This window comes from Danaus plexippus, chromosome 8 (assembly GCF_018135715.1).
Source record: "Danaus plexippus chromosome 8, MEX_DaPlex, whole genome shotgun sequence".
In the NCBI taxonomy this organism is placed as follows: Eukaryota; Metazoa; Arthropoda; class Insecta; order Lepidoptera; family Nymphalidae; genus Danaus; species Danaus plexippus.
In genome coordinates, this window is record NC_083542.1 from 1,123,095 (window position 1) to 1,149,569 (window position 26,475).

The following is a 26,475-nucleotide window of genomic DNA, read 5'->3' on the forward strand; positions in this document are numbered from 1 at the left end:
GATTCTTGGTTAAAACATGTACACTATACACGAAACACAACCGCTCTCAGTTTGATTGTATACGGCCTTTACACGTTGACATTTTTTTTTGACGAAACAAAACCGCTATGTTTGATTGCAAAAGTAGGTTTATGCGTGTGCCTCAGAACACTTTGTTATAGAAAAATGGTTTAAACAAATTTGGTAACATTATAAAGTGGCTTGAAAAACGTATTTTTACAAGTGCTGATATTTAATTTAAGTGAATAGGTTGTTATCGAGTGCGCTATTTAAAGCCAGCTCAAGATATAAAAATGCCACCAACACCACGTGAGCCATACTTCGATAGTTCTACACTAATGAGTTTTTTTTTTCCATTAAATGTTATCATATTGAACGATCCGTTGCATGTGTGGGAATTCGTTTGTGTGATTTTATCTCCTTAACTTTATATTAGCAGGATTGTTCGTCTTGTTTTATGTTCGTACCGGCTTCGTCTTTGTCCTCGCCGACTTAAATATTACATGAAAATGTTTAACGAGACTCGCTGAGGAATGTTGAAAGGCATTAAGATGTTTCTTATATTGATTATATATTATATCATATAACTAACTCACTCACTAAATACTAATCCACTTTGCGTGTTTATCATTTGCTTTCAAACAATATTATTATAAGAGAGTACAAAATTTGTTTAATTTGTCCCGTCACGGATCTGCACTGAAACCTATTGTTCAAGTGACTGGATTTGTTCATTTTCAAACATTTACCATCCTTACAATTATTTACTACAATACAAATTACACAAATAAACGATAATACTACAAAAGAGCTTTTTCAATTTAATGTATATCCTTATTTGAATATAATAGAAAATTACTGTCTCTGAATTCGAAGTGTGCATAAAAATGCGCACGGACCCTTTGAATAATTGGCGTCAATGTGCACGCATGCACGCTATGAATAACTTATGAGCTTAGCCGACTTCATATTAGCCATTCCACACATCTATATGATCATTATGTATTGAACAAAGCGTCTTGTTCGCAATGTAGGGCGACCATCGGAACACTGACACCCTCGTACCATGATATTTTAAATGTGAATATTCAGTATAAAAAACATCATTACATAGAATAGATAATTATTATTAATCCATCCGAATAAAATGACTTGGTAAAGGTTTATATCATTTATAAAAAATACATAGAAGAGTAAATTTCAGTAGTCATTGTGTCCAAATTTTGTCTTTCGTCCAAAGTTGGACATGAAAAACTAGTGAATACAATAAAAAGGCGTTATATTTATAAACTATGGTGTAAATATAGCTTTCTCCGTGCCGTAATAATAAAGAAAATTACGGTTCGCTTATTAAATATTTGCAAATCGTCTCGTACCACCTATCCCGCAGCAATAAGGTTCAAATTCTAAAACGATATATTTTTTTAGGGCGTATTAATCGCAATTAATGTAAATTTTCTGAGCATTTTGTAACAAACCAACCAAATCAGTTCTCATGTTCTGTTGTAATCCGTCTTTAAACTTAAAGTTATGAATAAAAAAAAATCTCTATGCTATTTTTATGGAATATGTAGTAAGAAACAGACATGATACTTTTCAAGTGATTGTTATAGAAAAGAATCGATATCAAATATCTTAAATTAATCGAATACAAACATATCTCACGTTACATCGTTTAGGTTTCATAATATTAAATCTTGTCCATTATTCATACTCGATATCGGCATCGTATTAAGCGTTGCCGGTTACCCATTCAATAATATACGCAAATGGATAACGTTTATATTTATGATTTAAACAATTAAACTTACAGTATACAGTGTGACACCGCGAAACATGCAGTAAGCATACTGAATTCATCTCCGAACTAATGTTCTAATGTATGGTTGCCAATGGCAGAGGCTTTTGATTTGCTACTGAAAGCAACCAAGGCTTAAATGATGCTGTATCTAAACACCACCCTGTGTATATCAATCACAATATATAGGTATATTTCTCCGATCCCTTATCACGTCTCTCATCCTAAAATCAGACTATTTAATAAATAAAACATTGTCCAATATGTCCAGCTGACATATTTAAATTAACACAAGTATCCGAATATTTCCTCACAAATTTCTTTACACTTGAAAGAAATTACAAATTTGTAACGTAAACACGCCGCCCGAACAACCGATCGGGTACATCGAAGATGATTCATTTCGTTTACAAGCTGACTTGACAATTCGGATGGTGAAAGTAACATACATTCTAAAATATCATCTTATATATACAAGATAATATATATGTGAAAAGTGTGACATAAATCTGTGTGAGATTAATCAATAAATTCCCTTTAACTTCGATGTAATGCACAGCCTAATCAGCCTTAAAAATTCCGATGACTTGAAAGTAAGTGTTAAGTGATTTTATTAAGATATTCGTCACAATCGCGAATCTAAGCTGTTATTTTATTGAAAGGCAAAAATTCGGTAAACAGACGTTATATCTAAATTAGAATTCATGGTCTAAATAGTTAGCGCGAACGGACTTTCTCTTTTAAAACTTTAATATCAACAGTATTATTAGGATATTGAGATATAGCCACGATCTGTTTCGGACATCATTTTCATAAGAGAGACGAAATTAAATAATAATCTGAATCCAATCAATAAGCCTTTTGTTATTTTATTCGTAGTTAATATTTTTATAGATGTTGTTTAAATAACATAAAAAAAATAATCTCTCGTAAAACTTTTTGACGTCTCACCGCCTCCAACTTGAACGCTTATATGATCTTTATTAAACTTTTTATGAAGCCCACAATGTTATTTTGATGGTACTATTTAAAGTAATATTATATATATATATATATTATATTTTTTGTCGTCAAATTTAAATAAAAAATTATCAGAAACAGGTGTTTTTTTTTTAAATAGAAATACATATTTTTAAAATTCCGATTTGCGATTTAATTAACATAGACATAAAATATATTAATAAATTAGATTTAATATTCTAGCATAAATTATTAACTCTTTATCTGTCTATTATCTATTGTTAAACGTTTAAACTAATGGTTTTAAGATTTAAAGGCGCCTCGTACTAAACAATAAACAAACAAAGTTTGAAAATATACCTTGTAATCAAATATATCAAGCTTTTTATAAAATGCCAAATATTTTTTCCATCTAAATTATAATCAGGAACCGGTTTGAATCAATAAACGATAGGTTATTATCTTAGGTTCGGAATTTATTACTTCTAGACATCCCAGATATAACTTTCTAACACTAATCATATTTTATTAATTTGTTTGCCTTTTTTTTAAATTTTAATTTAAATATTACCATAGTAATTATAATTACACTGAAGTAAAATTGACCTGAATGTTTCAGGTGGTTTGTAGAATATGATATTACGAAGGTCGCCGGTTCAAATCCTTTGCGTGTAGACGATTTTTGTGTATAATTTCTGGCATATTCATACTTCTGTTATAAAATTTGTTATCTATTAACCTTATCGTACTCAAATTGCACGGGAATAAACGTCTTAAACCTACGAAGATATATTAACAATATTACTTAACATCCTATTCGAAGCTCTCGACGATTAACTGTTTAGATCAATTCACATTACGTCACTGATAAAGACTTGTTTGAGTCCTCATCTCTAATGAATGATACCAATTCTTAATAAAAGAATGCTCAGTTAGACATATTGTGTACTAAATATGACAACTTTTTCACCCGACATCGAACCTGTATCACTTGAAAATAGGGAGTAGGAATCTGTTCAAACTAAGTTATCGTGTCCTACTGGAAGCGTAGGGCTTGCATCATTAATTATTCTTATACATATACATTTTTAATATCCCAAAATAAAATTCTATTGAAGTCTTAATTTGCTAATTAAAATTTTTGTTTACACTCGTAAGTCATCGTTTCGTTTCCTTAATAGTGACCGTATTTAATTCAATATGAAAATGTTCCTTAACACGTTTAATATATACATATAAATATATATATATACAGTTAAATTTTATATAACACTCTTATAAACGGTACGCTTACGATAAGTTTACACCGTCACACTACATACGGAGCGTTTACAGTTACTCATTCATCAAACTCCGCGACTAGTATTAAGGTAGGTTTAATGAGAAACTGGAAATGCTTTGTACGTAATTTCTAGATGCGGCTTGGAGTAATCACAGAGTTATAGAGCAGAGAATTAACAAAGATCGGATGACGTTATAGATATATGTAATCAATAATTATTACCCATAGTATGTTAATTAAATCAGTTACAATGTATTCATATATTTTACGACTCAAAATCTATTAAGTACGTGTCCCATTAAAATTTATAAGCATATTATTTTCTTACTAGAGAGTACATACTCCAGTATGTACTCTCAGTACTACAGTACTCCAGTTATATATAATAACAAGTAAATTCAAAAACTTAACAAATTATATACTAAAACCTTCCTCGAGAATCACGCTATCGAGTGGTGATAACTGTTTGATAATCGGTGCAGTAGTTTATCCGTTTATCGCGAACAGACAGACAGATGGGGCCAGGGACTTTGTTCTATAATATGTATGTATGTATGGAAACTATATATTGGTTAAGGATTTGAACTAATTAGTAAAAAATATTAATACAGTTATTTCTCAACAACCATGGAACAAGATCGTCACTTTCGAAATTAAGTCGTAAATTATAGAATAAATAAGCCGACTTTATAACATGTTTAGGCAGAAATTTAAGAATTTCGCCAATTTTACGATCTGATTTAAATTCATATTTTCAACTAGATCTACCATTTTCCGTAAACAAAGTCATAAAAATATATATGTATATATAAATAACAAATATATTTTGTTATGAATGTGAAAGTATTAATCTAAAGCGCTGTTTAAACTTTAAAGGATCGTATGACTGAATCTATTTTTTTATTTTTTTTATATATGACGTATATACTATATATGTAATTGCTGAGGACTTCGTTCATAATAACCAATTCGATTGATATATAAGAGAAACGTAATCACAATACGAAGTCAACGTTATCCTTCAACGTAGTTACCTGAGTGTGACGTAGCCTACTTTAATTATTACATTATATCTATGAAATATAAATCAATGTGACACATATTCGGTTCAGCGGGTTTTTATCACAATGCTAATTTATTATCGACACGAACATGACGTTCAACAAACTAAAAGAAATAATCATAGTTTTATTAAAATTCCTAAACGTTACCGAACGTTAGACGTTTGGACGTCATTAATAGATTATGTCAACTTCAATAGTAGCATAGAAATGTCATTATGCTGGCATTAAGTGATATACACACATGGAGGAATCTGTACGGATTGTTCTACACGTGTGTCGAATTCATGACAATGTGTCTGAAGTTCGTTTTAAAAAATATATTGTCCTGCAATTTTTTTTTATAACAAATAATATATGCGCTAGAATAAAACTAAACAATAATAGAAAAATACTATTAAACTAAGTAATGATAGTAATAGCTTTTTTAAGTAAATCTTCTTAACGTTGCAAGGAAGCTGTTTGGAGTGGACTGCAACTATATTAATATGGGAAAGTATAGGTTTTGACTGAAAGGTGCTTAAAGGCCTTCATCGCTATAAAGTCCAGTCGCACTGTTTCTGATTTATTATCTCAGTGTTCTGTGTCTAATACACTTCAATAAATAGCACCTCCAGGCTACTAGAGACGGCGTTGTAAGTCCGAGAGATACGAGTCTAAAACATTAATATTATAAATTAAATTGGGTGATTGTTTCATGAAATGTATCGTTATAGTATAAGAAACAATCCGCATTCCCTCACGCGATATTTAATCCACAAATAAATCTTAAGACTTGTCTCATCTACGGTCGACCATTATTGTATTATATAAGGGCGTTCTCGTGAAGGAGGTAGTTTTAAAATATATGCGTTATAGTGGATTCACAGCCCTGGTTTTTGAATTTAAATTTTTATCATAATTTAGAAATATTAATTATTGATATTTTTCTTATGAATATAAAATAACTGGTAACACTACTCAGTCAGGTTTCTCCTTACCGCTCGCTGGCTGCAACTAGCTGCAAAGATTATTTAAATAGTAGGATCTTGAATCTTGATAATTTCGTGTCGTATATTTTATATTAATAATTTTATATACAACAGAACCATCAATTAGTCTGTCAGTCTGTACTTTTACTTCGAATAATTTGCATCTTTTAATTCAGACATTTAGTTTATTCAATATAATCCAGCAATTACAAAGATAACCCATAAACCAACGAAAAAGAAGGTCATTATGGTAATTTTTTTTAATTAATATTAACAAAAATTATACACTATACGACCATTACAAAGTAGAACAAACGAAATTGTAATTAGAACTCTTGTTTCCCAGGTACAATTCAACAGCCTGTAATCGTAAGTTCCCACATTACCAATCAATTGTTTACGATCAGGAAATAACATCGAAATAATATAAATCATGGGAATTGATAAAAAATTAAAAATTAATTGCTTAGAAAATTTATTTCTTTTTAGTTTTCATTTAAATTTGAATGTCTATGTTACATACACTTTCCCTTCACCGTTCATTCAAACAATTATATATTCAATTAGTTTTCAATTTTTTTTTTAATTAAACAACTAGAAGTCATAAGTGACATTATATTCGTCCAGCATTACAGTTAGAAATATTTGAAATGAGACTAATATTTTCGGATTATTAAGCGTATTTTATTACTTTTAAAAACTACATACTCCCGAGCTTTTGGTTGCCGTGATCACGGTTGCTGCAGAGTTTTTAAATATAATAAAATACGCTTAGTAATCCGAATATATTGGTTTCATTTAAACGAATACTCGTTAAGGTCTTAGATCTCACAATACTTCAAATTATTATTAATTCCTTGAGCCAAAATAAATCAACATACCAGTTAAACCACAATATCTCGTCAAGTAACAGATATTAAACAAAAATAAACGAACAAAAAAAATAAGCGTGAATATTTTTAACTGGTAACATTTACATATTATTTGTATTTTTTTTTTCTTGATTGCAATCGGCACTGGTCTTAATGGCTTCATCTTCCAAGTCTTGTTACTGGAATAGATATCATCACCGCTCCTAGAGCTGTTTCTCCATCTGATAGAAGACTTACTTAGAAAACGACATTTTCTATTATTCCACTGACATTTTAAATGTGTCTTCTTGTTACTACGTGTATATATTTATCTCTTTTTCATGTTTATACGTAGCTTGGACATCAGAATAAGAGATAAGCTATATATGTGAGGTCTTTGGTATGTTAATTAGTATAAAACAGATATAAACCAGCCGCCAGCGACATCTATCGTCTGTCGCGGGACTTCATACATAACTCCATACAGCTATTGTCTATTCCTTCAAAACTATATATATGTTGGTTAACACGGAAACAAAGACAAAACGGGTGATCGCGCTAAAATCCAGTAGAAATATGTTTTTAACTTACAACGTTATTTATATTTTACCCATTATATTTTCGAAAATTTTTTGTTATTTTTCTCTAATTAAATAACACATTAATCCAGCTTAGTTTTTCTTATAGTACCGCTAAATGATTTTTTATTGCGTGTTTTGATTTCAAAAATACAAGTCACTTACTTAATAAAGTGTGGTCACACGAGATGTAACTATACTTAACTGTGTATAGTGTATAACTCAAGTTCGTGATACGGTGTGACTGCGGCCAGGTTTGAGATGGCTAATAAAAGTTCGAACAAACATCTGGCGATTGTCAATTTTAAATAAAATACATATGTATACTAGTTTTTGTCCGTGACTTTGCATGGACGTTGGATTTCCTCCTAACAATATTGTTATGTTAAAGATATTTTTATTGTATCCAATAAGAAAAGCAATAAAAAGAGTGCCACATGTTTTGTTCGGCATAAAATATAGTCTTGACTTTAATGTATACACTTACCAAACGTTTTCATTGTTGAACGATTCACGCACACTTTCAAGTTTTGCGGAAACCTACGTCGATAATATCATATGCGATTTATGAATGAATATAAACTCGGAACTCTCCGTATGTAGTTAGTCAGTGCGAACTGGTAGCACTGGTACTTACCTATATATTTGCTATTTTATAGTAAGATTACATTAAAATACATTTGGCATTATTTATACTTAACTTCAATGTACTTATTTAAAATAGAAAAAGATCACTGTGACCACGAGGCCTTGGATTCATCAGACGATCGGTTACTTTTCTTCACTTGAACCAGTTTAATTGTTGAATAATTTGTAAGTAGTACGCATCTTATTAAGCCACAGAACCTTAACGTCATGTAATACAATATATATTAGCTTGGCAATTATATAGCGTCGGTCAACTACCTCTTATAACGCTATGGCAGCCTGGTAACGAGCATTGTTTGATAAAAAAAAAAATATACTCACAAACTGTATTCAATAAAAAAAAGTTATTTTGAATTTATTTCTTATTTAAATTTTCTAAGAAAACAGTTTAGAAATTGTATTCATAAATAATATAACGTTTTTGGTTTCGAAGACAGTAAATTAAGTACGTCATTTTGATTTATTTTGACATAATGACATTTTAATTTTCAAATTGCACAGATAATAAATAGTTTCTGCTGTCAAATTGACAATTACATAATAATGTTTGAAGTATAACATCTTTCATCGGAGTGTTACCGATGCGTGCTTTCTAGTCCGACTTGTTCTAATGATACAGTTGTAATTTGTAAAATTACTATGTTCTATAAAATAATTCTCATTTAATGAGGTCTAAGACTTTCGTGAGTTTTATTCATTTAAATGAAACTAATATAATTCGGATATACACTGATTTTATTATTTTAAAACTACATAATCCCGACGTTTCGGTTACTTTTTCAGTTTCAGTTCCCGAAACGTCGGGATTATGTAGTATTAAAATAATAAAATTTCCGTACTATATCCGAAATATATTAGTGTCATTTAAACAATTCTCATTTATATTGTGGATTGTGTCTAAAAATTTTATAAGCTTTTAATATTAATAATAGAAAGCTTTGAGTTTTTGAGATTGAGTAATATATATACATATATAATATAGTATCGTCTTTAAACGACTAAGATAATATTTATAATATTTCATGTATTTTTGGATTTTTATTAACTCAAGTTAAAAGTGATTGAAAAAGTATATATATATTTACATGTCGATTCTTGCTTCTGACTGATATATACTTACTTAATATGTAAACTTTTTCGTACATAACACAGATGTTCGATAACCTATTACTTTAATGGAACAGATTATATTAATTATACACACACACATTTAAACATATTTTCACACACTCGTACGCAGTTTCTACATCAAGATTAAGAGCAATTTTTTGAGAACCGTAATTACACCCACCTCTGCTTTCTTTGCAACATCTTGTTAACATTGAATAATGATCTCTATTTACATGTAACAAATAGTCTACAATAGATTATCAGTAATCAACTTTGATATCGTATTAAGTAAATGATTATATTCTTTATTTCTATACAAATAGAAGCTAGATTCTTTTACAATGTTTGAAATTAAACGAACTAGATTATTCGGAAATTTTAATAAATTATGAGTTATGTTAGGTGCGGCCATTTTATCGGAATATCACGTAACAGTTATATGGGAATTTTATAATTTATACACTAGCATCCGGCGTCAACTTTGCACGGGTTCCTTATAGCAAATATGTATTTCATATTTGCAAATGATAATCTAAAGTCTAAAGAGATGTAGCGTTTCATGAAATCTGTGGAGTAGTTCTCGTGTTGATAGCGAATAGACAGACAAACAGATGAGGACTTTATTTCTCAAGCTTGTTTTAAATACGAACGCACGTTAACTCGTCCGTATATGAAACCTTCATGCTATCTAAAAACATATCTATATTTAACATAAAGCGATTACTGCTTTTAAAAGCGCTGTAACCTTACAACTGTTCATGCTGAACCATTTTTTCTACATTATCATACATTCGCTAGAAGCATCATCCTTCGTCACTGTTAAAACTTTTCATTTTAGCCTCTATATGTCAGCACTTACGAAGGACTTTCAAAACAAGATTGTTTGTGGTCGCTATTCGAGACGTCATGTATGCTGATCCGAATCAACCATGAACAATGGGTCCCAGTAATGTCATCGAACAATAGTGCTGTCATTGCTAAATGTATCGAGTTTTTTATCATCGATTTCATTCATTAGATATGTCTTTGTTTGAAAATGAAGGCTGTGATGAAATCAGTTGATCTCCAAATATATTGATCGATAAACATCGCCTTCGAGATTTTTCTGTATAATTTTCTTATTAATACATATACAATAACTCTCGATCGCAATCAAAATAATATAACTTTCATATATACAAACGATTTTCACTGTTATTACGATGTAAAAGCTTAGGTTAGCAGCGTCCACTACCGTGACGTACAGTCGACAACGTAATGAACAGCTTGCATCGGGTTGATACATTAAGTAATCAAGTCGCCCACCGTATCGCAATCAATCAATAGAAAGTCATGCCGTGATTTATGTTGTCTTCGAAGTGATTATGGAAACAATGCTATGTGCGATTAACGATTATGTCCCGTTCATAGAGCACGTCACTATAAACCAAATGCAAAAATGTTAGGTTCTGTGTTTGAAGTAAGTTTGTTTATGTAATCAATTTTCTCAAAAACTAGATACCCGTTTTGATTTTTTCGTTTTATTTAACGTTATTTTCTTACTATATAATATAAGCTATAGACAGCTAATAAAAAAATGCCTTCGGAAAGACTATTTAATTATAAAAAATCTTATACAATGTACAGTTTTTGATCCTCTATGAAGTTTTTTTTAATCTTGTTTAGCTAACAATCATTTAAATAATATTAAAGAAAATATAAAGCAAACAATATAAAGTATTCATATAAAATGCTCTCAAGGTACTTATAATAATAATAATAATAAAATAGATCTTATAAAATTATAATAATTTATCTATTATGTGATAAACGATTTTCATAATTTAAACATAACGGCAAAGCATACTATAGGTAGGTATATACAAAATTATTCTTAATGAAATGCGGTCGACTGTTAGGAAATTCAAAACGTTCGAGAAATTTCTCCTTAATATAAGAATCGTTATTTGTGTTTATCTAGAATCATCACCGATTTATTTGCAATCATTTTAAGCGTAGTCATGCTTTTATTCTAAACGAACTTTCGTATAAAGAAAGCAAAGGTCCGGTGAGAGTAAATATAATTGAGACAAGTTCGTCTCCGAAAACGGTTTATAATTTAACTCTGTGATAAATATCATAAGGTTCACATTCGTATGCATACCATATTTAACATATTTATATTATAATTAACTAGTAGTAATCGCAGTACTCTGTCAGAATAATAAAAATGTATTCTTCCGATATAAAAGTTAGGTACAGATCATTATCAATTTTAAGACATTAAAATTTATACTCGTTGCAAATTAATTTAACAGAAAAAAAACTTTGTTCAAATGAACAGATAGACTTCAAGTAAAATCTGAAATAGAAATTAAATTAACAAATAAATGCCACATATTCTTATTAATGCCCTACAAAATATTCTGTTCCCAGCAAAATACTACCACATACAGGCACTATAAGCATCATTAGATTAGGATTTCCAATCACGAGGTGATGATATTACCATACATTATCACCACCTGGATCTTAAGCATCGCGTGCTGATGATGAATTAACTGAACCAGTAAGCATTGATATTGAATCGGAACACTTTCTAAATAACACAGATTCCTACATGCTCGCAGTGATCTCGGAATTATATGATCAGTTTTCATATTGGGATGATACAAGTTATGAACGCAGTTTAATTAAACTGGATAGTTATCAAGTATTTGAAAATTAATTAACTGTTTATTTTAGTATAATTCATTTAATTAATTAAAGGAAGAATGGTATAGGTACAACTTATGATAAGAGACGAAACCTGTCAGCATTCCATGGGCTCACCGTGGGGGTGCCGGATCCATCGTGTTGCAGGGAGAGGAGCTTCAACAGTGCCTGGGACTGCGACCCAGGTGTAGGTTTAAGGAACCCCTGCCTAAATCGCGTTACTCGCTCCCCTCCACTGTCCAAGTTCCTCTCTCTACCTACATATAATATGCGAGGTTTTATGAACTAAAAACTATTAACTTTGCGTCTGTAGTATGACAATGCATAACTTTTAGTAAGCATATTGGTGCAATTTCAATGTCAATATTAGCAGTTTAGTAAGTTGGTTTGAGAAAGTAAACTTACTTTCTTACAATATTTTTTTTTAAATTTTGTAATTTGTTCGAGATATCCAAATACGGCCAGTTCTCAAATCAACAAATGAACATGCCAAAACACTTTTGTCTTTAGGCCCGAAATCCGCAGGCTTTGAATGGTAGAAATCTAACGGAATTTCAAATAATTCAATAATTCGTGATAAATAAACAAAATAATTAAATTACGTTTTCTTATAGTCAATTAATATATGTAAAGACATATTTTATACGCCAAATGAATACATTTAAAATTTTATCTCATAAATTAATTGAAAGTATCTTCAGAATATTCTCTGACACCATCTATAGCCGACCCCGTGTTATTATCTACACATACTAGCAAGTCATGGTATATTTTATACAGAGTTCCATTCAAATCCAAAAGTCATTTAAGAATAACTTACTATCGTACAGACTTTTACTTTTTACACTACAACTCCGTTTAGCTACATATAATCCATAATCACACATCATCATCAGCCTATCGGAGCCCACTGCTGAACAAAGGCCTCTTCTCACATGGAGAAGGTCAGCATTAATCACAACGCTTGCTCAGGACGGATTGGTGGTTTCAAACTTATAATTTGAAATTATAAGTCATGTTTTCCTCCACCGTCTGCGAGTGGTGTCTAAATACTCTTAGAAACTCCGTATAACTCGGAAAAATCACATGGATATTTTTGCCAGGTTTTGAACTCGCACCCTCATGTATGAGAGGTGGGCTTTTAACCTCTAGACGACCGCGGCCATCAACTCAATAGATATATAATATTATAACATAGTAGGATAAGTTATAGACCGAATTTCCTATCAACGTAACCGTGGTTTAAACCTAAACTGCGGACTATGTAGTATATTCTAATTAGTTTTGCTGACTAACGGTTATATTAAACTCGAAAGTTTAGTAATTTATTTTCTGATAAGAATTGTTGATAACTGTCCAATTAAAAATAATGTACAGAAAAATTAAGTAAGGGATACATATATAATATAGAGGTGAAGTCTTAAGTTGTACCAAAGAGAAACTTACTTACCGTTAATTACAGATGCAACTTTTTACAGTCTAGCCTTGGAAATTTTATGCTATATATTCTTATGTTCTTTAACACACATATATATATATATATATATATATAAGAATTTATAATTGAACGTATATAATATTTCCATGGCACTGGCAGTAAAGTAGACAGAACCAAAGCAGAGAAACATTTAAATGCCTGTCGAGTTCCATGAACATTCCGTCTAGATCATCTCACTTACGTTTTTAGAAAAACAGCATATATAACTGTCACAAGACTGGTATTAACGGAACGTTTTAGAGTATTCCTCGAAATATTTTATCCCGTTTATACCGCGTTAAGTGACACTCATCCGTTATATCACTGAAACGGGTTAAAGGACACTTAAACTATACGTGAAACAACACGATTCTGTTAATAGCTTTATAATAAAAGTCTTAAATATACATACAGCTTAAATGAAATGTGCATTCATTCCCAAAAACAATGTCTCTCGGTTATGCAGTGAAACTCGTTTTGTATGAGAACTCATTTACCGAAGATACGTTTCTTAATTTAAAGACAAACGACCCAATTGCGGCTAACTGTACAAAATCATTGCGATTGTCTCGATATAAAAACTCGCTGGCCCATAGCTGGTGATACTCTGCAGTCCTAAGGACGAGAGATTTAATTCTTTAAACGATATATTGCGTATGAAAATACATCACATACTAACCTATAAATAATTATAGATTTTTATATGACAGTAACTTTTTAAGTGATCAATTTAATATTTTCCTTATTTTTTTTTTAATATTTAATTAAATTATATATTATACTTAGTAGCTAATATAGAATGAAGTCTGCATTTTATTCGATTCAAAAATTTTCAAATTTTATACCAAACGGTGCCAAAAGATTAATTCTTTGATAACCGTATAATGAATTGTTACAAGAAAATTTTGATGCAACATAGTTGAATCGCAGTAATCTGAAAGATAAAATAAAATGATTTACATCAAGTAAGACTTTTATCGATTTTATTATGGATAAACCACGGTGTAATCGAACATCGTCGTAATAATAAAATATTACCGTAATTACGTTTAAGTAGACCAACAGCCAAGCGCGGTCTACTTAAACAATACCACGCTTTAAAATCAACTCTGCTGGTGCATTGAAACTTTTATAAATCGAAGGAAAGTATGTATTCAAGCACTTATCTATTAGATTATATACAAAAAGTTTTTTTTTATTTATTTCTTATTACAAAAGGAAAATAATTCGAAATTTGAATATTAGATTTAAGACCGCTTATTGCATAATCAACTCTGCAAGTAGGTTCTAGTCAGTTTAGTACAGAACGCAATCTGGATAGTAATTTCATGTATAAATGATTGTCGGCACTTGGTAAATTGGATATGACAAGTTCTTGGAACTGACACTTTCACATATAATTCTATGCAATAAATTATAGTTCATATAATTAGTTTATACAGATGAAAATGCTCGTACTCGTATTTGGTTGGAATACGACTAAGACAAAATTGCATGTGGTATAACAACGGTCATAGATTTTTTAATTTTGTATATTTTGGTAACAATAAAAAAGCATGACATACATACATAAGTTTGGATTGTTTAAAACTTAAATAATATATAGAGACTTGGCCGAAGTTGGCGAAAAATAATCTGATTAGTTTAGATCATTTGTGACATTTAGTCTCAAAAAACAAAGGACAACTTTAAAATATATATATATATATATGTCGAAGAGCCATGTCCAAGTTGATTATTAGGAGCTGTGACGTCAGCGATGTTATCGTCACATAACACTATTTCCACCTATCAGGTTATCCATTTTCACCAATAAAGCACTCTCACTTACTCACACCACTTTATTTTCAACTTTAACTAACACTTAGTAATTTCTCCTGGATAGCTCTTACACCACTGTGTCCTCGCCACAGATGTCTCCGAATATAAATGGTTTTCGTGGAGTCATTACATTTACTCTTAATTTTAAATAATAACTTACAAAGATTATTCGTAGTAATTCAAATAAACAGTAATTATTACAAAATGTTTTCGTAATCAATTATTAAACCAACTAAACTTTATATTGCCATTTAAAATTTAAAGAAATCATAATTGAATAACATTGATTACAAAATGGTTACTGTTTAAGTTTGTGTTTTACTAAAACTCACAAAATAACTTATCTTTACATATTACAAATCACGATACGAATTGCCATTTACTTTCCTTCAATACAAATCGTACGACGATCTATAAAACAAATAATTTTGTTAAAGTTATTACTAACGCCTTGACATTGTTTATGTCACATCTACCCTCTAAAGTGAAATACATATGAAACAACTATACATATGAAACAACTACCCTTTATAATGGTTTTTTAAATGTCGTTGCGCCGACACGGCCATTCTGCGGCCTGGTGCGTGCCCTGCACCAGTTTTACTTTGTTGTGATATATCAACGTATCAACATACGTTATATTAAGGAGATCACTTGGATTCTCTGAACCTGTGTTTGTGTTTTTTTTTTTTTTTAATGCAAAATGCTCCACGCATCTTTGCTTACTTTTATTGAAGTGGGTTTGTTGCTGTGGTCTGGGCGGTCTTGTACGCCGTGGTCCACAGGGGCTCTAAGGGATTGAGGTAGGTCGATGCTGTGGTCTGGGACTTTCGTCCGTGGTCCACAGAGGATATTGATTTTATGATGTTGCTGTGGTCTGGGCGGTCTTGTACGCCGTGGTCCACAGGGGCTCTAAGGGATTGAGGTAGGTCGATGCTGTGGTCTGGGACTTTTGTCCGTGGTCCACAGAGGATATTGATTTTATGATGTTGCTGTGGTCTGGGCGGTCTCGTACGCCGTGGTCCACAGGGGCTCTAAGGGATTGAGGTAGGTCGATGCTGTGGTCTGGGACTTTTGTCCGTGGTCCACAGAGGATATTGATTTTATGATGTTGCTGTGGTCTGGGCGGTCTCGTACGCCGTGGTCCACAGGGGCTCTAAGGGATTGAGGTAGGTCGATGCTGTGGTCTAGGACTTTTGTCCGTGGTCCACAGAGGCTCTAAAAGATTTGAAGAAAGGTAATATTTTAGTACAGGTTCTAAATTTTTTTTTTTTTTTTTATTGACCTTATGTCAAGTTCCTCAACTTGAGAGATCTTTTGATAAAGACAATTGTCAATAAATTGATACTTTACTAAGCAATGAATGTTGGACCAAGTTTATTGATCGTTCATTGGATTCAACTTCTAAATTTTCAGAAGCTTCAACATTTAATGGACTGTCGTAATGTGGAGGATCATCAATCTGATCCGCCGACACGGTTCCTGCTGCTGCTGGATTTGGTGCTGGACGTAATTGATCATGAGCTAACTTACGCGGCCGGCCTCTACCGGTTACACGTTTTAGCATGTAACGATCACGTTCCAATATTTTGTATATTTCGTATGGTTCAGTATTTTTCAGATCCAAAGAAGTTTGTTTACGAGGATTAGTTTTGATTAGTGCATAGTCACCTCTTTTAAATGAACGAAGCTTACCCTTACTTTTTTCAAAACTCTGTTTATCATATTCCGCCGAAGCCAACATTTTCTGTTGCACATATTCCTCCAATACATCAAAATTTATAAATTCATTCTCAAAATCAATTAACCTTAATAGTTCCGATGGCACACAATGCTGCCGACGAGTGAGAAGAGTTAGAGGTGCAACTCCAGTAACTCTATGAGGCGTGCAATTAAACGAGAGTTGCAATGCTTCAAGAGCAGTCTGCCAGTTTTCGGTTGTGTAATTTTTATAATAGTTTTTAGTTTTTTTAACATTTTTTAAAGTGCTCATGATACTTTCAAGCTGTCCTTTAGCTCGGCTTATTCCTGGTGCGATTGAATGTATGTTGCTCCCAAAGCGGTTACAATAAACTTTGAATTCACCAAGAAACTCTCGACCTCCATCAACCATGATCTGAACTGGTGTTCCAAAAAGATGTACTAATCGTTTCAAGGCTGCGAGACTGATCCTTCACTACTCCTAGTTCCTAATTTCCAGGTAATGTCCATATGTACTACTTGAAATGCTGCCGTGGGTTTCTGGATTGAATGAAGTCGTACTTGTTGCTACCTGACGAGTTTTTGATGTTCTGCAAATTATAAAATTTTCAACAAATCTTCCGATTAAAGTACTCATTTTATCAAAAACATATGTCTTTTATTTTTTGAAGAGTTCTCTCCCATCCTGGGTGATGTAATGCGGTGTGAAATGAATTTATTAAATCTCGTCTGCCCGTGATCACGGTTGCTGAAAAGTAACCGAAACGTCGGGAGCCTGTAATTTTAACAAAATTAAAGCACGCGTATATCCGAAAAATATTAGTTTCATTTAAATGAATTTACTATACTCCCCTGAAATGATGATAGGAACGACAATGACTTCATGTTGGCCAAGCACAGGATCTGTTAAAATTTTCTTTAGGACACCTTCTCTTAGTGTATAGTTTGCGGCTGCGTGGTCGCTGCTCATGCTATCTTATTAAAGGACGAAGTAAATCATCGAGTCTTTGTTCTATTTGTAACCATTCCATGTCTTTGCTTATCATATTGACAGATATTTCATTAGATGGGTTTCTACATCTATGAATTCACGGAAGTAAATCCTTTTTATGTTTGGATGCTTTCAAAGCATTACAATTTTAAACTTTCGACCGTATAAATAGTGTCGAAAATGTTTTGTTGCCCGTACTACTGCCAGAGTCTCGAGCTCATAAGAGTGGTATCGGCTCTCCGCGCCAGTAGTTTTTTTTTTTTTTGACTCATACTGGATGACGGCGCCCATTAACGATCTGAGCTAGAACTGCTCCGTATCCAATGCTACTATCATCTGTATACAGCTCTGTTGGTGCTGTTTCTTTCTCGAATAATTTTATGTTCAAGTAATTCCTTAATAATTGAACGAACTGTTTCCCTCCTCATAGGACTTAATCGATATGGTCTACGTTCTACATATCTATCGTTATCTTTTAAGCGTATTTGTAGTACTTCGGTGTTTAACATGTGATTTTCATATTTGTTGAGCAAAATTATTAATCTATTTATTAGATCTGGATCAGTTAGGTCGCAATTTAAATTATTAAATTTATCACTCCTAGATATCACATGACGTATAGCAGGTTGGTGAAGAAAAATAGCACCATGCGAGTTTATTATCACACTAAAATTCGTGTTTTCAATCAAATTCATTCCAATTAAAACATCTGAACATATTTCACAGTCAGGTACAATATGAAACTGAATCTCTATTCGAAGATCATTTATAACGCATACTGTTGTTAATGTTGATAGCGACACTACTGTAAATTGTCTCAGACCTTTCAAATATCGTACTAAATTTGTTCGTTTTATAGTTCCTTGTAATGTATTCAATGTATTAGGGTGAGACCGTTTCACGTATCGTATCGGCGATGCCACAGAGATCAATTCGGGTACTGATGACGCTCTAACATTTAGTAATTCGATTCGCAGTCGTTCATCCCCTACACAACAATCACTGCCTTTCTTATACGTCGCCATAGAACCCACGCTTGTGACAAAAATTGCGTATCCTTAGTATTATCATAGTTATGTTCTTTAAAACGAACGATGTCCCGCGAGTATCCAGTCTCTGGTTCGATGTGAAAAGTCGTAATCAAAACATCCCGCAATTCCGATCACGTTGTTGTAAATATTAACCAATTGTCAACCCATAACTTTATGCGTCCTCTGAGTAGACTCCGGACCTTCATTCTGATTTCGTAATCAGTAAAGTTATAGGTTTCCATTGCAGTTGTAATATGTTGACACCATTCTCTGATTCCAACATTCATGTCCCGGTCATATGATTGCAGGTATCAGTAATTTTAATTTTGGCTTCTGGTTGACCAGGAATACGATCGACATACGCTTTATCACTTTTAGCATTTGTGAAAAAAAAAAAAATAATAATTCGGATTTTACCACTGCAACAGAGCCTCCAGTATTGTCAGATGGACGAGTAGAAGTAGGTAATCCCGCTTCTGATGTCGAAAAGCCAATGTCCAAGTTGATTATTAGGAGCTGTGACGTCAGCGATGTTATCGTCACATAACACTATTTCCACCTATCAGGTTATCCATTTTCACCAATAAAGCACTCTCACTTACTCACACCACTTTATTTTCAACTTTAACTAACACTTAGTAATTTCTCCTGGATAGCTCTCACACCACTGTGTCCTCGCCACAGATGTCTCCGAATATAAATGGTTTTCGTGGAGTCATTACATTTACTCTTAATTTTAAATAATAACTTACAAAGATTATTCGTAGTAATTCAAATAAACAGTAATTATTACAAAATGTTTTCGTAATCAATTATTAAACCAACTAAACTTTATATTGCCATTTAAAATTTAAAGAAATCATAATTGAATAACATTGATTACAAAATGGTTACTGTTTAAGTTTGTGTTTTACTAAAACTCACAAAATAACTTATCTTTACATATTACAAATCACGATACGAATTGCCATTTACTTTCCTTCAATACAAATCGTACGACGATCTATAAAACAAATAATTTTGTTAAAGTTATTACTAACGCCTTGACATTGTTTATGTCACATCTACCCTCTAAAGTGAAATACATATGAAACAACTATACATATGAAACAACTACCCTTTATAATGGTTTTTTAAATGTCGTTGCGCCGACATATATATATATATATATATATATATATATATATATATATATATATATATATATGTTTGAGCTGACTTATATATATATATATATATATATATATATATATATAAGTCAGCTCAAACTTTATATTAATATCAATCAGAACTGATTTCATGATATTTTTGTAGCAATAATTCAACAACTCAACATGAACTTCATTGAAAACATTCACGCGTCAAGGCGAAGGGCGGCTGAATGGTTCTAAGCAACTTAGATACGCTCCACTATACCCAACATTTCAATGGAGACAGAAGGACGGATGTATAAATACAATTCATTACAGTATTCGATCTCTCTGTGCGTTTTGTTATCGATGGTATTAATCAATGCTTATACATTACCCGGCTTCTAAATAAACGGTTTTAATTTCACATTAATTTATTTGAGTACGTACTGATATAAAGAGAAGTATTCTCTAAACAACTTTCCAGAGTTTTGACCTGGAATCGGTGATCGATATTCCAGAGCTTGCAGGTCGAATTCTGCTTCTGTCAATGATTTTAATCTATATCTTCTATATAAATTTTAATCCGAACATAAAAATAATTATATGAACGCTAAAGATAGTTTAAAAATAAACTTATGGTTTTATATTATATTTTACGGAGAAAAAAACTTCATAACGATACAATTTTTATATTTTCATCAAATATCAACTAATTGTGTCGAAATTTTAACATCAATTCGGCTTAGTTTCGAAAAACATTAATTTTGTAACACACTACTTCTTCATCGTAATTGTGTTACAAACTTGATTCACAATTCACGTAAATCTTAATGCTCTTCTATGATCGATAATAACTTTTCAATCCTTATTTAGATACATGATCAATCATATTTCTCGTAAGGACATATATTGATATTTTTTACAAGCACATAATTCATCTCGTCACATCGCAATCTCTGAAGAGACATATTTCCAGTCTTTGTTCAGCGCGTGAAAAAAATCCAGTACAATAAGAGCTTGTTCAGAGGAAAGAGGATATTAAAAAACTAACATTCTTTTATATAATATGATAGTAAATTATGGAACCAAATTTTTATTCGAAAACATCAATAAAATAAAAAAAAAATCCTATAAATAATATGCTTTTAAAAAAAAAAAAAATTATTAAAGATGATAAGCTTACTATCGCTTTTTTTCTACCATTATTTTTTTATTATTATTCTTTAATATAACATTTTTATCTTCTATTAAGTACATTTAATATCCAATATTGTATAAACAGGTCCCGTAATTTAACGTTTTACAGAAACTTAATTGTAGGTGACCGTTAACACTTTTAAAATACTTATATAAAAATGACTATTTTTTTATATATTATGACTATTTTTGTTTTAATTTTAATAAACCAGAGCAGAACAATAGATAATAAAGAAATCGTTGGCGGCAGATGACAAATAGCAAGACTATCTGACATATACTTTCATCTGTGCCGATGATCACGGTTGCTGATCGAGATTTTGTACATTAAAATAAAATCGTGTAGTATTCGAAATACTTACATTTAACGGGGTACACGCGAGAATCTTGGATATCGTTAAATTTGTATTTGACCTTCATATTTTTAATCAAAATCATCACTAAACTTAATCAGTTCAGTGCTAGTTGTATACGTCTGGGCTGATTTAATACACCAACCCCATGTATCTAGAATTTTTTTATGAAATTCATGCACTTCAAATATCTGTATTTTTCTGGCAATAAAGTATTATTATTATTGTTTATGCAATTATTACCCCTATTAATTGCCATTATAGCCCATAATGGAATTACACTATCAGCTCATTATGTGATCCCACCAGCTATTCCACATCTAATGCCTTATCGTATACCTGACAAAAAAAAAACAATTCAAGAAATAGTTTACAAGTTATTTACAAATAAAACCATAAAGATAATAGTAACCGATGTATCCATTAATAGTTGGAACCGGTTGGCTAGTTAATAGCTATTATACGGCTACCGTTCAGATTACATCTGCGGACACAGATGCAATAATATGGAAGTAAAATTCACATTAATACTTATAACATATATAAATATATATATATATATATATATATATATATATACACTGTTTCAGCTGGATAAAGACTTCTTATACTTAAAGTGCCTCAATCATGAAGGTTTTAAAACGGTTTGAAGACCTTCTGTTGAGAGTTTTCTGACAGAGGACGTATGTATAATAATTATAATAGTTGAATTACAAAATAGTTATTAACATTTTACGCGATGGGTTTTGTTACTGAAAACATATAAATTTTTTGTCAGAGCCTAATTGGTTTTCAAATTTTTTATGTGCCTAATGTTACTTAAATATGTACTAGAGAACAGGTTCCAGTGACGGATATGTATGTAGGCATGTCTAATGGCTTGTTAGGTGATGTTTTACATGCACGTGATGCGACTTCGGTTTTAATGGTAGCTTTAAAAGGATCACATTGAGATAAATTTTCGAGCCTTACGTGTGAGACGCTGAAGATGATTTTCTCATTAGGTATGAATTACTCATTAGGTATGAATTACTCATTAGGTATGAATTACCATCTAAGAAGGAAGTCCACTTAATACGTTTCTTAATATTCTGTTTTATTCAATTTTAATTAACAAAAAGTTGTTAACGTATTCTCTGAGTGCAGAATATTAATACCTTTAAAATGTATACAAGTTTCTGTTATATTCAATTTGCTGGCAATAAATCGAAACGTCAGATAACGCTTTGCATTCGCATGCATATGCAAAACTATGCATTTTATAACAGCCACATGTATCTTCATGGAAATCAGGTTCTAGAAAATTTACGCTTTTATAAATGCGTATAATCGTTCAATAATCTTTTTGTTACATCCATGTTTGTGTTTTCCTTTACAATGTTGTGTATGTATTAATCATATTTTTTATCGATAGTTGTACTTACAGCAATTAGTTTAGAATTAAATTGTAATTTGGTGATAAATTTTAGAGGTTTCCTTTTATGTGCTATAAGTTAGTAACAATTATGCTTTTTTTCATACATAGGTTTGCGGTTCCTATATGGTTTTTGTACATAGACGGACGGTCACAGCAATTTCAATGTAATATTAACACTTGCTGCTCCAACGAGGCGCGTGTACTTAACCGGTATGTGTCTGTGCTTCCCAAACATTGTAATTACGTACAATGTACATGTATGAAAAAAAAATTGTTTGCAAACAAACATATAGTGGAAGCCTAGTTCTTTCAATAAGTCTACATTAGTTTTGAGTTCTACCTACTCGGCGTTTTAAGTATTGCCCAATATATTAATATCAGCTCTAACTCAGGCTTAAAGTTAGTAAGTGTTACAGTTTGATTATATGATGTCACATTTTGTAATGAAATTTTGCTGGTATTTCTTAGCTTTACTATAAATATTTACAATTAAAACATTTTTAAGGGTTATTTAGAAGAATTCCGTTTTTGTGTTGAAGGTAATTTATTTCGAAAAAAGTTAAACGGAGATTTTTTTTTACGTGACAATATGAAGCACATATAATAAAGCGCTTTGTTTAAATAATTTTACAAACCACGCGATGTTACATTAGAATATTTGATTCACCACATATTTATATTCTACTAAACTACGATCGTGTAAAATTTTCATCGCTGAAAATGCCACGAACATATGAAATCTGTGAAAAATGTTCATTAGAAAATAATTTTAACGCCACATTAAATATATGTAATGCGTTGGGAAGTTCTGATGAAGACTAACTCATTCTATCGTAATCTAGTTGCGGGCAGTTAGTTTATGAGATAATCGCTATCATACATCTGAGAGCTTCTAATTAAACGTTTTTGTTGTTTAGTCATTATTGCATCTGTTTTCCTTTATAAATTTTTTTTGTTATTAACGTGGCTTGAAACGAAACAAAAGTTTTTCGGATTAACTGCGTGACTTTTTTTAAAATAACATACAAATCACGTCGTATCCGATAAAGACACTTTCATTTTAAATGTGTACACGCGAAAATATTTTATGTTCTTATTAACAATTCTTAGGTTATGGGATTTATCCACAAAAACAAACGTTACTTTCAGCGATCAAATTATATTTATTAAGAGAAAACGTATTGACAAGAGCACAGAGTTAACAAAAAGTGACATCACACAAGTCGTGATGTGAATGTTAGTTCAAAATTGACAGCGACAGTGACAGTGGCGCCAAATTTAAATTTTCAAGTTTCTTTTATTAATTCTAATACTCCCACTAAAATTTAACTTTATTCTTTACACAATATTTCAAAATTCTCAAAAAAAATATATAAACTTAACCAAATATCTGATCTCTCAGATAAACAAATATTTGGGTTGATAGGGCTTTTGTCAAAATATCTGCTAATTGCTCTTTACTTGAAACATAATTAATTTTGATTAAACCCAATTCAACCTTTTCCCTTATAAAGTTATATTTAACATCTATGTGTTTTGTACGTTTATGATAGACAGGGTTATTAATAAGTCTAATGGCACTTTGATTGTCTACATACAATGTGACACATTTAAAACTATCACCCAAGTCTGCCATAATTTGCTGCAACCATAAAATTTCTTTTGCAGATTCAGAGGCTGCTACAAATTCTGCCTCAGTTGTGGAGAGAGCAACGGTCTTTTGTTTTTGACTAGACCATGTTATTGGTCCACCATTCATTTTAAAAATATAACCCGTTGTAGATTTACGAGTATCTACATCACTAGCAAAATCAGAGTCTGAATATCCAATCAGATCACTGCTTTCTCCATATTTTATACATAAATCTATGGTGTTAATAAGGTATCTAATTATACGTTTAACAGCATTTACATGTTGTTGACTAGGATTGTTTACATATCGGCTTAATACATTCACTGAAAAGGAAATATCAGGTCTAGAAACAGAGCTCAAAAATAGCAGGCAACCTATAGCCTCCCGATAAGGAAAGTTAACAACATTCTCATCTAGATTCTTTGTGATAATAACATTTACATCTGCTGGCGTACTGGCAGCATTTGCAGTACTCATACAAAATTTATCAATAATTTCCTTTATATAATTTCTCTGATAAATACAAATACAGTTATTTTTTCGTTCAATTTCCATTCCCACAAAATATTTTAAATTTAATTCTTTAATTTTAAAAGCTTTGTTTAAGTACTCTATTATTTCTTTAATAAGTTGTTTACTTGAGGATATTACAAGGGCATCATCAACATATATATTAAGAATACTTTTATTTTATCAAAAGTGCCAACATAAACACAATTGTCAGCCTGAGACTGTATAAAACCATATTTCTTTAGGAAATCAGTAAATCTTTTGTTCCAGCATCTAGATGCTTGTTTAAGACCGTATAAAGACTTATTCAATTTCAACACAAAATCATTCTTAACAGATACACCCTTAGGAAACTCAATAAAATATCTTCCTCAAGAAACCCATTGAGAAATGCAGTTTTAACATCAAACTGTTGAATTTCTAAATTATATTTAGCTGCAATAGAAAGAATAATTCTTATTGAATCATATCTAGTTGTTGGTGAAAATATTTCTTGATAATCAACATCTTTTATCTGATTATAACCACGTGCACACAAACGAGCTTTATAACGAATAACTTTATTATTTTCATTCTTCTTAACAGTAAAGACCCATTTCGTAGTAAGGGTTCGTTGACCACATCTTTTCACCATAGTCCAAGTATTATTAACTTTCAATGCAGATAGTTCTTCTTTGATAGCTTCTGACCATTTATCTTTCTGAGGACTTCTTATTGCTTCTTCATATGATTGAGGTATTGACAATTCTATAAGATTGGCTTCAAAACGCCTATTATGCCTTGGTCTCAAGTTGATACTTCGTGATTCTATGTCACTCAATTCTTGAGATGGTTCATATACTGGATCGTCACTATTGCAACTCAACAAACTATCTTCATTCTCAGATGATGGTATTTCAGTTACACTATCATCTACATTTTCTGACTCAGGAATTTCTGTCTCCTGGCTTACAGGTATATCATTATCAATTATACATATTTCTGCAATGTTCTTTCTAGTTTCTGGCACTTGCTGTTCATCAAAGATGACATTTCTTGATATTTTATCTTCTTGTTATTTAAGTTGTACATCCTATAATTGGTATTATCATACCCAACTAAAATCATCTTCTCACTCTTCTTATCTAATTTTTTTCTCAACTGATCTGGAATGTGAACATAACCAACACTTCCAAACACCTTCAAATGACCTATCTGAGGTTTTATACCATTCCATAATTCAAAAGGTGTCTTATTAGGGCACTGGCTAGAAGAAGTC

The 26,475-nt window shown here is 31.4% G+C and overlaps 1 protein-coding gene across 4 annotated transcripts in view; it reads left to right on the top strand.

The window, feature by feature from the left end:
* Positions 1-26,475, top strand: part of LOC116773741 (uncharacterized) — a 65,148-nt gene that overhangs the window by 20,428 nt on the left and 18,245 nt on the right. Inside the window, exon 2 of one of the 4 annotated variants that reach the window (XM_061521152.1) lies at positions 6,419-6,441. The exons of the other annotated variants lie outside the window; for them this stretch is intronic. The gene's annotated coding sequence lies outside the window, so the exon portion shown is untranslated. The remainder of the gene's footprint in view (positions 1-6,418; positions 6,442-26,475) is intronic. 4 annotated transcript variants of the gene reach the window in all.